This window comes from Micromys minutus (genome assembly GCF_963924665.1).
Source record: "Micromys minutus genome assembly, chromosome: 7".
Taxonomy (NCBI): domain Eukaryota; kingdom Metazoa; phylum Chordata; class Mammalia; order Rodentia; family Muridae; genus Micromys; species Micromys minutus.
The window spans coordinates 24,581,312-24,586,763 of NC_137976.1; positions in this window are offsets into that span (position 1 = coordinate 24,581,312).

The window sequence follows — 5,452 nt, forward strand, 5'->3', positions numbered from 1 at the left end:
ACCTGAAGGAGATATGAACCCCACAGGAAACCAACAGTATCAACTACCCTAGACCCCTGGGGTTTTCTGAAACTGAGACTGCAACAGAAGATCAAACATGGCCTAGCCTCAGGTACACAAGTAGTAGATATGCTGCTTGGTTTTCATGGTTGCTTGGCTGGCCTTAGTGGGAGAGGATGTGCCTAATCCTACAGAGACCTAATGTATGAGGCTGGGGGATACCCAGGGCATCACCATCTCAGAAGAGAAGGAAAAGGGAGATGAAGGGAGGAACACCCTATTACTGAGGGACCTGAGGGAAGGGTAGACTTTGGGCTGTAAATAAATAGAAAAAAATGAACTGTGTGTTAGATTGTGCATTAGTATGATAGTGTATGAACAGAATATCATTTTATTATTAGGTACCAGGACTCCATTGAAACTCTACATTTATTTATTTATGTATTTATGTGTGTTCATGTGTCTCCATGTTTAAATAACCTTATTAAATAATAAGTTTCCCTATTTTACTGTTTATATTCTTAGTGATATTTATTTCTCCCTCTTTCTCTGTTTTCCTCTTATCTCTTCCCAGACTGAGTACCACTTTGGCTACACCAGCTAATCCTTTTCTCATTCACAACACCTGTGTCTCATTGTCCCTGAATCCAAAGATAATTCTCTGACCTCTCACATTTGATACTTCCACCTTCCTGCCTTCTATATTCATTCCAAATTATTGACTCAAACCTAAAAGATTGGGTGTAGGATCTTCATATGACTGAGAGTATGATGTATTTCTTTTTCTAAACCTGGGATACGTAGCCCATTAAAATAATTTCCATTTTAATTTTTAGCAGTAAATTTCACTTTTCCTTACAATTGAAAAGAATTTCATTGTGTATCTGTTGCAACACATTTTTTATTATCAATTAGTCACCCGATGGATATCTCAGCTGTTGATAAATAATTATTAAGTTGGTAGAAGCAATGAACATTATTGAGCATGAAGCAATGAGAATGATTCACTACAGCAGGATATTAAGTCTTTGGGGCTTATGCCAAGGAAATTATATAAATGATTATATAGTTGATCTATTTTTAGTCTTTAAAGTCATCTACACTGATTTCCATAGTGGTTTCACCACTTTTCAACCCAACCATCAGGAGATAAGTTTTTTCATTTTCTACCTCCTTTCAACATTTGATATTAAACAGTTTATGAATGCTAGCCCTTCTGGTTAGTGTAAGATGAAATCACAAAGTAGTTTTAGTTTGCATTTCCTTTATTGGTAAGGACGCTTTTACCTTGTGAGGTAATTCTTAGGTTTTTATTCATTGTTTTGGGAGTTCTGATTGTTTTCTTGGCTCTATATAAGCTATTTAGTATCCTTATGAAATTTATTTGAAAATAGATTTTAAATTTGTGTAAATAACAAGAAATAAAATATAAAAATATCATTAACAGTTGTCATTATATGACTATTTGAGAAAAAATGTATGTCTAATCTAAACAAGAAATTAGTCTGCAATAAGTAATGAACATTGACAGTTGCATCTTGCATTACAGGAATCTATGCTCTTTGTATTTGGAAGACATTATATCGGTAACTTTGCTGTATATAAGAACCTGTATAATCAAGTTGAAAGGAGAAACATTTATTTTGTGTCAATGATTAAATCCATAGTCCCTTGGCTGTGTGGTTTCTAGGCTATGCTAGGAAATTCCTCTTAGAAAACATGATGAAAATATCTGATCATCTCATGGTATCCAAGAAGCTAGAGGCAATATTTTACTGAGTATGTTCCAGTGACCCCATCTCTTCTATTTATCCCTATATCCAAAATTTCCCATCTCTACCAGTAGCACTACAGAGTTGTGACCAAAAGCATGGGTGTTGGGGAGTGTTTTGAACCAAACTTCAAGGAAATGAGGTAGCAGCCTTCCTTTATTATGGCACAGTCTGTAACAGAATGCTGGGGTGGGTATCTATTTGATACTCCTAGAGAAAATAAAAAATATTCTTAGTCTACATTCATTCAGGTACAACTTATAATCCAAATTTCTGACAGTAGAGCTAAAAGGAAAACATAGTAATAACATAATCCTTACTTCAGTTCATGTCTGTTCAAAAATTTGGAGTTATCACTTAACAATTGACCCAATGATATTCAGTTTAGAATACTTAATGATACACTCAGCAATATTTGACTTTCTGCAATATTAAGGAGTGTTAATGTCATAAATTCTGAAAGGTCTAAAGATCTGTCAGTTCTTGCAAGTGCTATACCATAATATCTTTGTCATTTATGATTGTTTTCAGTCTGAGAAAACACATTTCAGCAGCAACAAAAAATGTGTTCAAGTTAAAAAACAAATGATACTTACTTTGGTTAGAACATTGCTGGAATTGTAATAAAAATATCTCTGAAGTGCTTTCTGGATTGTACACATTGAATGTAATTCTAATCATTATGATACTGACAGAAATATTTATATTTTCTTGAAATTTTAATGCTTAAACAGATGGCACTGGTTCATCAAGTGAAATTTTTCTTATGTATTATATTCTATCTTATCTGGGCACTTTCCTATTTTAGTGTAAGAAATTGCATATGATCAGGTTTTCAGGTAAATTATTTTAATGATTTCCAGACACTGACATTGTTAGTTAACATCTTTGTACACTCTCATTTCTTCATGAAAAATACAAAAGTTTCCTTTGTCAAATATTTTGGAGAGTTATTTCTTTTACTCTCAAGAGGGTTTCTGATAGTATGTCAGTCATCTTGCCATTGGAAATTGAAAGGAATAATAAAATAGGTCAAAAGAGAATTTAAAAGTTTCCTACACTTGTTTATTTAACAGGAAAAACAAAAACAAAAAAAGAAAAAAGCTACTGTGTTAGAATCGTCCAGTTTTCAATCATGTGTTTATTTTTTAGCAGTTCCCAAGAATTTGTGTGATTTTTTCTGTGGGTTAAATCACGTTACTTGTTGACAAATGTGAGCTAATTTATAAACAAGTGAAACCCAATGAATGTATTGTCAACATAACATAGTAAGAAAACATTCTTGTATCTCTGTTGCTCATTATGTCTTTAGACTCAAAGCTTTTATTTGCCGAGCTAAGAAGAATGACAGTAGTTATCTTTCAGTGGCTTAATAAAATGTTCCCATTCTACATTTCGGCTTTGGACTTTAGTGAGCAGTGGGGAGGGATGGGATACCATGGCTGAATTGCTATGATTAGGAAAGTTTTCCTAGGGTAAAGGGTATAAAAAAGTCAGTCAACACACACTCGTGGTGAGTCATTTCACAGTATTAAACCTGATGTGCCCGCTAGGTTTAATGTCGCATTAACTTCATTTTGCATTAACTCCAGATCCATTAGTGACTTATGAGTCCACAAAAATCTTTTCTTTGCCAGCATTTATTTGTAAGATTCTTTAGCTTGCACTGAATTTCCTTTGCTGCCTTCCAATAATGACATTGTTTCAGCTGTGAGAACTTATTAGAAAATATATGATGCTTGCAGTTTTGCAGAAGTCAATTCCCCCCTGTGGGATAATCTGCATTCTAATGTGACTGGAAAATCCCCATAAATTATTTCCATCTCATTTTAGACTGGGACATCTTTCATTGATTGGTAATAGCCTTAAATTACCTTTTATTGTGATTGTAATGTTTTCTTGTCAAATGGCAGGAAACAGTAAATTATAGAGTAATTTAACAGGTGGAAATATACACAAGCAAAAATTGTTAGGAACAAAGATAAACCATTAGAACAAATTGCCGTCTGCACATAACTAATCAGTTCTTCCATGTCTGCAATGGAAGGAATCAGCTTTTTCTACCACAAAGTTTAATTAATCTGAAATCCTGAGCTTGTATGCCAAATAGAATGCCTGTGTTTGGAAAGGACAAAATCAGAAAATTAGAAAGCAAGAAAATACATTTCATGACATTGATCTGGTGGCATGAGACCTTAACTGTGTCATCAGAATCTCATACTAAAAGCGCAACAATAAACTCTTGTTAGTGATGAGCAAGTCTCCATGACCCAAAATAGCTCACTGCAGCACACTCAGACATGATGTCATCATTCAGTCTTAAAGAAGTAGGTCAAATACAAGAGGCATAATTGCACAGGGAGTGTTGTAAGCACAGGGCTTTCATGGAAATGGCCTGGCTCCTTCAGATGGAAGCCCTCAGGGATTTCTAGTGGGCTCTAATCGGAAGTGAACATTTATGAAAATCAGTGTTCTTTGTAAAAAGGCTGAGTCTGCAAAACCTCTGAGTTATTTACATGGTACTGTTCCGTAATCAAATGTGAGAGCTCGATTTCTAAACCAAACTCAGATGCATTTTTAGTGTCCTTAGAAAATTCCCGGACTTTTCCAAAAGCAAGTGACACATTAAAGTGAAAGTTCATTTTGGAGATTCAACCACCTCTTGGTAATTTTGAGAGACAAAGCTATGTAACTTTACTAAGAAAATGGAAAATAATTGGAATTGTACTTGAATCTACTTGTATGGTGTCCCCATAGTGGGTGAGAAGCTAGAATCTGAGGAACAGAATTCAGTGAGGATCCTGTGTTGTGAGCTTGTGGAGAAACCCCCAGGCTGCTGAGCACTCGTGTCCTTGTTGGCTTCAGAGCCTGATCAACTCTGGGACTGCAGATTTTTGAAGACCCTCTGGCCTCTTTTCCAATGTTCTACTGATAAACACCTGCTTCTCTTTTACCTTTATAAAAAAATAAGTGCAATTTTGATTGTGATTGTATGTGTTTTTATGACTCTGTGTGTGTTATTTGCATGACATTTGTATTTAATCATTTTAAATTAATTTTTGATAATTTTATACATATAATCAGTAAAATGTTATAGTCACCCCACATTTTCTTCTGTTACTTCCCTAGAATATTTATATCAATACAACAAACACACATGTATGTATGTTTTTATTTCACCCAAGCTTCATGTAATTTTTTTAAGTCACATTAGGACTGCCTATTATATGCAAAGAACACACCCCATCCACCAGCACATAGGCAAGGTACATGTCCATAGAACCTCAACCAAAGTTGATGATACCTTCTCTAGCAACTCTCAGAAACCCATAATACCTTAGTTCAGCATTGAGCCTCAAGAGTGCTAGTATTTTAGCTGCTTAATCTTGTAAAGGCCCTATAAGTATGAATTAATAAATCCTTATGCCTGAGGTGTCAGGAACACAGTATTTCATAGCACTGTGAAAAACCCTCGCTATCAAACCCTCGCTCATACACTCTTTCTCTCTCATCTTTGATGTGCCCTGATCATTGCAGTGGGAATGGAAGGTTGATAAATATGCTCTCTTCAGAGTTGAGCATTCACAATTATGCTTTGGTCTAGTGCTAGTTCTCAATAGCACCATTTTGTTTAACATATGAATAGTGGGTTATGTACATTTTAAAATAATTTTCAATTG